A 12,387-nucleotide genomic window follows, 5' to 3' on the forward strand; every position below is an offset into this window, starting at 1 on the left:
AAATGCTACTGTAGCATTTTAAAGAAAAAGATTAGACTACCGAAGATCCCTGATTTTGGTCCCCTTTGGAACAAAACATTCCTGAAATGAGGAGATCATTGAGCCTGCCAGATTCTGATGAGAATAGGATGGAGTAATAACCCATATCTCATTCTGTCCAGGAATCCCTGTCTCTCATTCTCTTACTAAATGCTCTCCGAGGAGTTGGTAGTGTAAATCAGGGTTTAACCCACATGCCTGTACTAGGCTGCATGAAATAGGCTCTTTGTTTGGGACGTTGGTGAAGAATATAACCAATTAGCACCTAACAGTATTTAAAAAAATTTTTTTATTGAATCACTGGGAGCTACAGTTACAAAACTTTCATGTTTGAGTTTCAGTCATACAATGATCATACACCATCCCTCCACCAGTGCAGATTTCCCACCACCAATGTCCCCAGTATCCCTACCCCGCCCTTGTCCCACCCCGCCCTCCCCTGCCTCTATGGTAGACAATTTCCCTCTTATTCTCTCTACTTGAGCTTCCATATGACCCTGCAATACCATGTCTGGAAATGTATCCCAAGGGTGCAAAAAAGCACAGCAGAAATGACATCTGCACCTGTATGTTCATTGCAGCACTGTATACAATAGCCGAAATCTGGAAACAACCCGAGTGCCTGAGAACAGACAACTGGTTTTAAAGAAACTTTGGTACATCTACACAGTGGGATACTATGCAGCTGTTAGGAGAGATGAAGTCATGAACTTTGCTTATAAATGGATGGTCATGGAGAGTATCATGCTAAGGGAAATGAGTCAGAAAGAAAGAGGCAGACATAGAAGGACTGCACTCATTTGTGGAATATAAAATATCATAACATGAGATTAACAGCAATTCTACTGGCTAGATGCACTGACTTCCTTCCAATCTTAGGAAATTTTTTTTTGGTTGTTGTTGTTGTTGCTGTTGCTTTTTGGGTCACACCCAGCAGTGCACAGGGGTTACTCCTGGCTTTGCACTCAGGAACTACTCCTGGCAGGGAAACGGGGGTTTTAACCACTCATATGACACTGGTCAGCCTACTGTTCTGAAAGCAAACTTTAAGTTGGCACAGAAAATATCCAGTGAAGCCGCCAAAAGGCGGGGTTTCCCATGAGACTCTGGTGCTGCCTGTTCACTTTCTAAGATGAGAAGTTCGGTAGTTGGTCTTCTCCACTGGAAGGGCAGGAAAGGCCTGCTGATGTCTCTGGGAATTCCTAGGCACGTTATGTGACCCTGAAGAGGTCTGCTCTCGGTGACACTGTCAACATGCACTGAATCATTGCCTCTCGAAGTTTGGATCCATCTGGAGGGAAAGCACAAGGATTTAGTTAATTAAATTAAAATGACCATCCTCAGACAGAAGGAAATATCCAGCAGGTGATCAATATCTGAGCCTTCCCACCTTTCTCCTCCTTCATCTTTGATGGCTCCCATCCAGATTGAATAATATGGAATTTTAGACATATTATTATTTCAGTATGCCATCATTCATTTTAGATCAGTGATTTTCCACTTGTTGGGATTTTGTTCATCAGGAGAACACACCAAAGTTGAGGTAGTTTTGTTTGTCCCAACTGGAGAGTAGGGGAATGCTGATCCCGCAACATAAAGAATTATCTGGGCCAAAATGTCAATGTTCTGTACTTTAAAGCTGTGTTTGGTTCATTTCTTTTAAAAAAAATTATTTAGTCCTCGTGAATTCCAAAGTTATTCATGATTGGGTTTCAGATATACAGTATTCCAATACCAATCCCCTCACCAGTATCTACTTCCCCCCACTGGTGTCCTCAGTTTTCCTCGAGGCCACCAGCCTGTGACATGTGGCTTACCATAGTGCCACTGATAGGGGTTTGGGCAGATACTTCACCACCTTTCAGCACCCCATCCTTCTTTGCAGAGTTCTCTTCCCTGCCCTACTCCTTCCTCTCCCCCTCCCCCACAGCAGACTCCCTACCGAAGATTTGTTCTCATGTTTTTCATTTCTTTTGTCTTTGGGCATTATTCCCCTAGTAGCCCAGCAAGCTACTGAGAGTATCCCTCCCGCACGGGCAGAACCTGGCAAGCTCCCCGTACCATATTCGATATACCAAATGCAGTAACGACAACAGGTCTCATTCCCCTGACTCTGAAAGAGCCTCCAATCGTTGGGGAAAGACGAGTAAGAAGAGGCTGCTAAAATCTCAGGGCTAGGAGGAATAGAGATGTTACTGGTGCTTGCTCGAGTAGTTCGACGATCAACGGGATGACAGTGATACAGTAATGTTTTTTGTATACTACCTCTGAGAGAGATCAGTCTGAGTGGGTCTTTCTCCCTCTGACCAGCTTCGCTCAGCATCATACCAGATCCATCCATGTAGCAGCAAACTGCATGATTTTTATCTTTTCTTAAGGCCAAGTAGTATTCCATCGTGTGTATGTACCATGGTTTCTTTATCCTGTCGTCTGTTCTGGGCACTTGGGTTATTTCCTGGCTATTGTGAACAGTGCTGCAATGAGCAGAGTGCAAATGCCTTTTCTCCATTGTGTTTTGGGGCCCTTGGGGTATTATTCCAACAAGTGGGTGGGAGGAGATTGGGTCATACCCAGCTGTACTCAGGACTTTCTCCTGGTCCTCTGTGCACATGGATCCCTCCTGGTGATGCATAGGGCGCCATATGCAGTGTCAAAGATTGAACCAGGGCAGGCCACTTGCAAGACATGTACTGTTTCTCCAGGCGCAGTGAATTTTTCCCCACGTTATTTAGAACCATGGTTTACAAAATTGTTCATGATGATGTTATAGAAGCCTACTTAATTTCTTTTTTTTTTCCTTTTTGTGTCACACCCAGCGATGCACGGGAGTTACTCCTGGCTTTGCACTCAGAAATCACTCCTGGCAGTGCTCAGGGGACCATATGGGATGCTGGAAATTGAACCCGGGTCGGCTGCATGCCAGGCAAACACCCTACACGCTATACTGTCGCTCCAGCACACACTCAATTTCTTGAGTTTAAGTTTAAACAAAAGGAAAAGATTGAAAAGGATCGATATCAAAGGCTGAGGATTAAGTTTGGGACAAATTGAGGTCCCACCTACCAGATACTAGGATCCCCCGACTCTTGATAAACATTACAGATGTTTAGCTTAAAAACAAGAGCCTCTTTAGATACTCATTTTCATTTCAGTTCTTTAGCTTATTAAAAAAGGTAGAGAAACCAACCCAAGAAACATCATGGGAGAGACATGGTTCAGTCAGGGTGGAAGGTATAGATCATGAGATAAATGAATGATGCGGTGGATACAAGGCAGGGTGGCCCGTGCTGCGGCAGGAATCCTGCCAGACATGCCAAGTGACTAGCTTGGATTTTATCCCAAGAGGTGGGGAGAGCCGTTCAGATGGGACCTGGTGCTCTTTCCTGTACTGATTCATAACCTGGGCATGCTTCTGTTATTACTTACGTCTCTCTCTATCGGATGTGTTGTAATTTGGTCAGCTGAACAAGCACCTTATTTGCTTGCGTTGAGTACAGAGAGTTTTCATTAAGTGTTTGACAGGTTTAGCAGCATCACATAATAATTGCTTTTTTCCATTTTGGGCCACATGCTAGTCCTAAACGCTTGTTTCTGATACAGTTGTTGAGCTCTTGAAAGGCAACTTCCTGACTTACGAAAGGTGAGCTTTCAGGATGGGATGGAAACCTTCCAGAACCCACAGGTTGCAGAGCCAGTAATGCTTAGTGGTCACAGTGAGAAGTTCGCCAGCAAAAAGTGAAGAGGAGAGAGTTTTCATTGCCTTCCTTCCTTCCCTCCTTCTCTACTTCCTTTCCTCCCTTCCTCCCCCTTCCCTTCCTTCCTTCCTTCCTTCCTTCCTTCCTTCCTTCCTTCCTTCCTTCCTTTTTCTTTTTTTTTCTCAGGTTGGCCATGTTGACTGCATGCAAGGCAAATGCCCTACTAAAAATTTTTAGCTTTTTATTAATTGAATCACTGTGAATGACAAAGTTGCAAAGATAATTATGATTGAGTCTCAGGTATATGTTGTTCCAACACCAGTCCCTTCACCAGTGCCCACTACCTTCCACCAATGTCCCCAGTTTCCCTCCCACCGACCTTTCGTATGCCTCTGTGGCAGGCACTTTCCCCTCCCCCATTGCCCTAGAATTCCCTTCCCTAACCTCCCTCCTCACCCCTGTCCCAGTGCCAGGCTTCCTACTAAGACCAGTTCCCCATTGCCTTTCTTTGCTGACCCTGCACTCTGGTAAATGTCATAGGGACCCTTTTCCCACTTCTCCCGGTGTGGAACTGCCCTCTGTCTTCTCTTGCACTTTTCTCCTGGAGTTCACTCCCAAGTGGTCCGTAGGCCTGTGTGCGGGTCCCCACAGGGCAGGACAGGAGGTCAGGGAGCTACCCGCTGGACAGTCTGACATGTTGGTCATGGAAGGCATGCTCCTTGCTCGCTGCTAGTTTTACTATCTCCCTCTGCCCTTTTTTTTTTTTTTGCTTTGCTTTCCTTTTCATTTCTTTCTGTGAAACAGTGTTTTCCTTTTAAACTGTATCCAGAATGAGAAAAAAATAAATTCTATTGGCTTCTATCAGTGAGTATTTTTCCCAGTGAATATTTAGTCTAGTTGTTGGATTTGTCTTTCACTTGGCAGGGCTTTTGGCTCTGCATATTTTACCATGCCTTCGTTAGATCCACGGTCAAGAAAAGCAGAAGTTTAGATTGGTTATTGCATCTCACCGACTTGCATCACCCTTCCGCCTGAAGGAAGTGATTTTTACAAGTGATAGGCTTATATTTTAACCCTGGGAAATGGTATGAACAAAAATACAGCATGTTTCAAGAGGAAGTCCTAAAATACTATGGCCAACTCTATTACGGCAATTACAGTGAACTGCTGTGAAGTTTTATTTCAATCTTCATGGTTCTGACAAGTTCTAGATAAACATCACTGTTCGGGCTTTATTTTGATCCGAGGTGCATTGGAACCATTCGGAAGTTCATAGTGGCAGGGTCTGGGAGCGAGAGGTGGAATGAGGCGATCCATGGAAAACAAAGTCTGGGCATAGTTATTAATTATTGAACTCATGTGATCTACTGTCATCATTTTTACTGTCCTATAGGTAAATATAAAATTTGGAATAATGTACAGGTGTGTAAATTCTGGAAGAGGAAGTTGTAACTTTTTGTTGACTTTTCGTATGCAAATAAGGTGCTATGTGTTTTATTGTCCATTGCTTTCTTTATTTTTCAAAACTTTAAGAAGTAAGTAAAGGAAAGGGAATCACTTTAGCCTTAGTCATTGCAGTTCTGCGCTCATCCAGAGGACTGAAACTGCTTCCTGTTATGTTTCCTTTCCAGAAAATCCACAGTTCTTCATATTTCAGCAGTTCGGGGTGCAAGTTTGGTGCTGGCAAAGTGATTTCAAGGTAATCATTTCTCTTGTTTATTCTCATTTTCTCTGTTCATGCTTGCTTATAGTATCATTTGTTTACTTGGGGCCTGTGTTTGTGGTGTAAGAGCTTTGAAATGGAAGCATCTCCGGAGCATTGACAGCTCAGTTTTGCATTTGGTTCTTTGCCATAGAAACTGAGGCACTTGGAGGCTGGAGCAACAGTATAGCAGGTAGGGCATTTGCTTTGCATGTGGCCGACCTGTGTTCGATTCCCAGGACCCCATATGGTCCCCCGAGCACCACCAGGAATAATTCCTGAGTGCAAAGCCAGGAGTAACCCCTGAGCATCGCTGGGTGTGACACATAAAGCAAAAAAGAAAAGAAAAAAAAAAGAGAAAAATAAAAAGAAGAAAAAGAAACCGAGGCACTAACAGTGCTCTAACATGTGTTTCCCCCTGTTCTGTTAGTGACACTCTCCTAGCTCGGTCTTGTAAGCCAATGGAAAATTGTAGCACTGTAGCCCTGTTGTCCCTTTGTTCATTGATTTGCTAGAGCGGGGACCAGTAACGTCTCCATTGTGAGACTTGTTGTTACTGTTTTTGGCATATCAAATACGCCATGGGGAGCTTGCCAGGCTTTGCCATGCGGGTAGCTTGCCAGGCTCTCCAAGAGGAATGGAGGAATAGAACCCGGGTCAGCCGTGTGCAAGGCAAATGCCTTACCCGCTGTGCTACCGCTCCAGCCATCCGGAGCACAGAAATAGTAAATAGAGAGCCTCAGGATGGGGTGGAGGCATCCACGGAGGTTACCACACCATGCTTACCACCACCACACATCTACAGAGCAACTATGTTTGCAGTTATTCATTGCATTAGTAATTTCTTTTAGTATTGGAGCAATAGCACAGCGATAGGGCGTTTGCCTTACAAGCGGCCAACATGGCCGACCCGAGTTCGATTCCTCCGCCCCTCTCGGAGAGCCTGTCAAGCTACCGAGAGTATCTCGCCCGCACAGCAGAGCCTGGCAAGCCACCCATAATGTATTCGATATGCCAAACACAGTAACAACAAAAGTCTCCAATGGAGACGTTACTGGGCCCGCTCGAGCAAATCGATGAACAATGGGAGGACAGTGACTCTGTATATATATACCATCTGACTATAGGTAAGTGCATTTTATAGAGCCAATCTGATTGGCTTACCATCTAACTAGATGTTATTAATAATAATAACAGTAAAGTTCTCTAAAAATTACCTGAACAACTTTGGGTAATTTTAATCCAGAAACAAACAAAAACATCCAATCTAAATGAACAAGTTAATGCAAAGGCATTGTTAATTAGTTTGCGTGTTTGCTGTCAACTTTTACAATGGATTCTGGACTTTGAAACTGTATTTGCACCCACTGAAAAGATTTACAGACCTCAGGCACCGTGACTCCGCTGACCCCTATCCATTATACATCGTTATTCCAATCCCGCTGTTGGTTGGAAAGGAAGAAGTACATCTGGTCTGAACAATCTCAGTATCTTCACAGAAGGAGTCTTATAAAATAGAACACTGTCTTTTCATTGAAGTTTCCCTTCAACTTTTAAAGAAATTCTCTCTCTTGCCAATGTAACCCTTTTTCTTCGTAGAGGCCCAGGAGCTATTTCAGGGTCATTCGGTTCCTCTTTGGTCTCTCAAAATTAACTGCAGATCCTGGCAAACAACTTGCCTTTTGTTAGTTAATTTAAAGAATTGGTGCATTAGGGCTTTGATTATTTACACTCCAGAAAGACGCCTTCCTCTAATCTCCTGACACTGGACAAGAATCTCAATGCAGAAATTAACTATTATATTCCTGCACACATGTTTTTTCAATAGAACTGCTCACCTTTGTGTATTTTATGTGCAGGCCTGAAATGTATAGTATTTTTCTGCTGGGGGAATCAAGTTTTAACTCAAGAATCTATATACCATAGAATAAGCATCAGTGGTTATTGTAGTGAAATCACAGTTCACTTCCGTTTCTGAGAAGCTTTGTATTGTATCTGAACCTGACCAATACTGAAATTTTACTATGAGGATAATTTTTTGCCTTGAAATCTTTGGGACTCAGAATCTCCCATTTTCTCTGTGCCAAATTATTAACCCCCGTGTTTCCATTACCTTCATTTGTTTGTACCAAACAACTCTCAAAATTAGTATCGGTACAAGTGCGACTGCCTTCCCTACCCCCTTCTCTCATTTTCTTCCTACAACCGATTCCTTCAGCCAGGAATCAATATTTCAATTAAAGGCATCACCGTCCACCCCATAACTCACGCGAGAAATCTCTGTTCCTGACGTGCTTGACCCTCTGCATTCAGTCCACAGCAGACTCTACCCTGAAGATATATTAGAAAGTTACAGGAAGAGTGACCGATGCCTGGCGAGGTCACATATTAATTGCCATCTGCCACAAATGCTCACTGTAAATATCTTTCAGTTCTTCCTCATTCTGTCTCCCCCAGCACTACTGTAGAGCTAGCTTCCATCAGCTTTGAGCCAATTTGTTGCTACAGCAAACGAATACAGCTCGCTTCCCACAGATGGTCCCTCTAGGTACCCTGCTCCACATTTATAATATGATTTTCTACTCAGTGGCCGCGGTGGGCACCGGTAATAGATCCACACCCTGTCAGAACGGAGAGTGCTATGTGCCCTCCGGGGCACTGCCTCCCCCTCCTCCTCATTCTTTGCTTTATTAAGACTAGATTTTTTTTTTTGAATTGCTTAAAAACACTGTGCCAGTGAGACACATCAACCTTTGCATGTTTTTTTTTAATTTTTTTTTCAATTCCCTGAAATGCCCTTGCCAACCCTCCTTTTTCCTTTGCAGTTTTGAGCTACACCCAGTGGTGCTTTTTTTTTTTTCTTTTTGGGCCACATCTGGCAATGCACAGGGGTTACTCCTGGCTCATGCACTGAGGAATTACTCCTGGCTGTGCTTGGGGGACCATATGAGATGCTGGGAATTGAACCTGGGTCGGCCGCCTGCAAGACAAATGCCCTACCCTCTATGCTATCGCTCCAGCTCCACCCAATGGTGCTTAGGGTTCGCTCCTGGCAGCCCTCAGTGGACCACATGGTACCAGAGGTCCGACCCAGTTCTCCTGCAGGCAAAGCAAACGCTCATCCTTTTGAATTATTTTTCAGCCCCTGCCCCCTTTCCTTAAGAAATTTGCAGTCTCTCCTTCAGACTCACCACAGTTTCTCACTGGTCCAAGCAGTCTTCCCAGTTTTCCCCCATTCATCTCTGGGCTCCTGCAGTTCCTCAGTTCTGTCATCCTGTCAGCCACTTCAGTGTCTGACCCTCCTTTAGACTCTAAACTTGGGGACAGGATTCTGTAGCGACAACATCTCAGGCTGTGCCCAGTCATGTGAAGTGCCTGCTTTCATTTCTCAAAGTGAGTATATTTCTCTGGGACTGTAATAAAGTAGATAGTATTCTTTGGCAATAAGTAATCCTATACTGTGCTTTTCTCCAACTCCCTCTAAGCATTTTTCTCAGCAATAAAATGTTTTTGCTTTCTGATTTGCTTCTTGTGCCATGGTGGTGACTTAGAACAAGAACTTAGAACTAGTACAGCGGGTTGGTTATTTGTCTTGCACACAGCTTGACTAAGTTTGGTCCCTGGTACAACATTTAGTTTCCTGAGCAACCTCCACACCCCGAAAAAAAAAGTGGTATCTCAACTCATTTTTAGACTTTTTACATGCCTGCCTAAAACATCTTGGAACTGTGTTTCAGATTTCCAGAGTTGTTCTTTTCCACTTATCAAAAAGACAAGCTCTAAGAACAGCCAGCATCAGGGATGATGTAGTGAAGCTGAACCCCTAATTCAAATCAACAAATAAGAGTGTTTTCTGAAAAGGTCAGAGTCACACAATTAACGATGAACTGCATCTCTGAGGAGTTAAGAAAAAAAGAATGTGATTCATTTTTAAATCAAACTGACTCAGAGCAAGAAAGCAAAAGCCCTGGCTTTCTGATGGGCCTTTGTAATCAAAGGTTACCACAAGCCACTCAGAACTGTTAACTACTGTTTTAATATGAAAATAGGCTTAGGTTGGAAGGTGACTGTGAAGTTAAGGAAATGATGACCTTAGCCAGCTCTTGTCACTGGTTTGATCTTTGGCTCACAGAGTCGTAGTTAATTTCAGCTTAAACTGTTAGCTTTATTATTTTAATCAGTTGATTTTAATATCAGCCTTCTTGTGCCCTTCAAAATATCCAATGTAGAAAGACTTGAATTGTCTTGCACACAGCTTACCTGGGTTCAATTCCTGACACCCACATATGGTCCCCATATAAAAGTCATGATATAAATCTTGACTGTCTCTAGGCCAGTAATCAGCAAAAATATTTTGTAATTAGTATGTATTTTTCACTATCCTTACCTACATTTATTGTGTATGCTTTTTGAATTTTAAAAGCAGTATACATATTTGTTACCGAAAGTTGAAAAATGCAAAACTCTCAAGGACGAACCATTTTTCCTTCACCCAAAGTGAACCATTATCAACATTTTGGTTGATATTGAACAGAGTCCAAGCAGATATAAGTATTTTTCAAACTCTTATGAAAAATTTTTGATGTACAAAAGAATCCATTCTGCAATGAATTCTCCTATGCTCTCAATCTGTGTCACAAACTATTAAAGTTTTGTTACCATTGTACATCTCTTCCATTTTTCTCTTTCCCATCCTCTTCCTTTGTTGAAAGTCTGTTCAACTTACCTTTAAAAGGAAACTACCTTTAAAAAGAAAAGAGTGAACCTTGATTTACTGAGAACCATGGAAGACAGAGACTTCTGCCTGTCAATTTCACAAATACCCATTTACCTTTTATTAACGAAGCAAAAAGTCTAGTTTTAGGACTCACGATTGCATTGTACTTTGGGGATAAGTAGCCTTAAAGCTCAAGTCTATCACAAGCAAGATGGGTATTGATTTTTCCTCTTAAATCAATGTTCCCTTGAGCATAGGTTTATTTATTCATAAAGCAAAGATGATGTCTGACAGGAGTTACAGCAGTGTAAATCTCTAGTGCAGGAACAATAAGAAGTGCTTTTGTAAGGCCCAGAAATCAATGTGCTGATGCTGTCGGGTAACCTCATAAGCCAGGGGGGGAAAATGCATGTACCGTGCTTCTAAGTATAAAAGGAAACTTTCAGTATATGGTTAAGTTCCAATCCTCTATTTTCTCTGCCCCTATTCAAATGGACCAAAATGAGTGTATCCAAAGTTGGAACATCGGAGTGAATAGACTCAAAACTTCTGCACTCACCGTGTCTTCTTTCTTTCTTTTCTTTTCTTTTTTTTCTCTTTTTTTGGGTCACACTCAGCAATGCACAGGGGTTATTCCTGGCTCACACACTCAGGAATTACTCCTGGCGGTGCTCGGAGACCATGTGATATGCTGGGAATCGAGCCTGGGTCGGCCACATGCAAGGTGAATGCCCTACCCACTGTGCTATTGCTCCAGCCCCCTGTCTCTTCTTTTCACACCTGTCTGTTAGCTTCCTCTCCAGAGATGTGCTCACTCTATTGCTCTAAATCTCAGAATTGTGTATAAGCATTCAGGAAACTTACCAGGCAATCCAAGTATGTTCACTTTGGCATATTTTTATATCATTAATATAATGGTAAAAATGCTTAACAGCTCTCTACATCAGTAAGCTATAATCGATCACTTGTAATTCTAAAAACTACTCACAGTTTATTGATGTATGTTTTTTCATTTTCATTCATTCATTCATCCTGTTATTCGTCGATTGCCTCGAGCAGGCCCCAGTAACGTCTCTTTCATCCTAGCCCTGAGATTATAAATTCAAGGCTCTTTAGGAGAATGAGACCCATCATTGTTACTGGTATTTGGCATATTTGGTACGTCACGAGGAGTTTGCCAGACTCTGCCCTGTGGGCAGGCTACATTTGATAGCCTGCAAGTTTTTTCTTTTAAACATATAAAATTGTTTTTTTTTATTTAAATTGTGTCTCATTTTTATTTCATTATAACTGATTTTCTAATGATTAAAAAAATTGCATCTCATGGCGAGTGTGTCACCTTACAGAATCTTAGAATCTGTTTTCTGTACGCAACCTGATTTTATTGGTCCAAGAGTCAGAAGACTAGCAGGCTAGTTTCATTGTCTACTCTTGGCAGAGTTCCCGACCAGCCTCTCAGCAGCACTGGAACTGCTTTTGATGAAGAGCAGTTTCTGGCTGAGTCCTCCAGCCAGGCCTGTGGCTTTCCAGAGGTTTGGAAAAAGTTTTTGGGTCTCAGTTGTTTCCTCTCTACTAGTCACAGCAGTGGGAAGCTCTTTAAAGAGGATTCTAGAAATTAGGAGCGGAAGGACATAAAACTATCCTCCGTGGTTCCTGCGAGTCACGTTTTTCTTTCTGTGCCTCACTTTCTTTGGCATTGAATCAACCTGGTAGCATGTCAGTGTTGGAGTTTCCCCCCTATTAAAATCAAGAATGTAGCACTTCATTTCGTGAATGGTGCTGTACTTAGCAAGAACAGATTGTTTCTAAGTGCAGTTTTGTGGATTCCCACGCTGAGGTTTGGGCTTCTGCGGAAGGCCTATTCTGTGACCTGCTTGAAAAAGTGGGTGTTTTCCACAGCTGAAAACCTCCAGAACTCAGTCGCTGCCATGCTCAAGGCCGATTTCCACAGGCTGGCACGAGCCTCATCCATGAGTAAATATGCTGAAAAACCCATGTTTATGGGATATGTGACCAAAATCTCCAGGCTCACACAGTGTCGGGAATGGGTGACTTCCCCCCCATCTCCCCGTGCTTCTGGGAGCCTGGCAATCACACCCAGGAATAGGGGCCACAAAGCTCATTAACAGCATGATCCAGAGACTCACAAATAAACCTTGGAGGACGATGAGAGCAACATGCCGCAGAGATGCCTCCAACCCCAAAGTTACAATCCAGTTAAAAATTTAATTCTA

The 12,387-nt window shown here is 42.9% G+C and overlaps 1 protein-coding gene across 1 annotated transcript in view; it reads left to right on the forward strand.

Moving 5' to 3' along the window:
* Positions 1-5,365: 5,365 nt before the first annotated feature.
* PAG1 (phosphoprotein membrane anchor with glycosphingolipid microdomains 1) overlaps positions 5,366-12,387 on the forward strand; it is a 104,236-nt gene continuing 97,214 nt past the window's right edge. Inside the window, exon 1 of the mRNA XM_056111509.1 lies at positions 5,366-5,433. The gene's annotated coding sequence lies outside the window, so the exon portion shown is untranslated. The remainder of the gene's footprint in view (positions 5,434-12,387) is intronic.

The sequence above is a fragment of the Sorex fumeus genome, unplaced genomic scaffold, assembly GCF_029834395.1.
Source record: "Sorex fumeus unplaced genomic scaffold, SorFum_2.1 ptg000002l, whole genome shotgun sequence".
In the NCBI taxonomy this organism is placed as follows: domain Eukaryota; kingdom Metazoa; phylum Chordata; class Mammalia; order Eulipotyphla; family Soricidae; genus Sorex; species Sorex fumeus.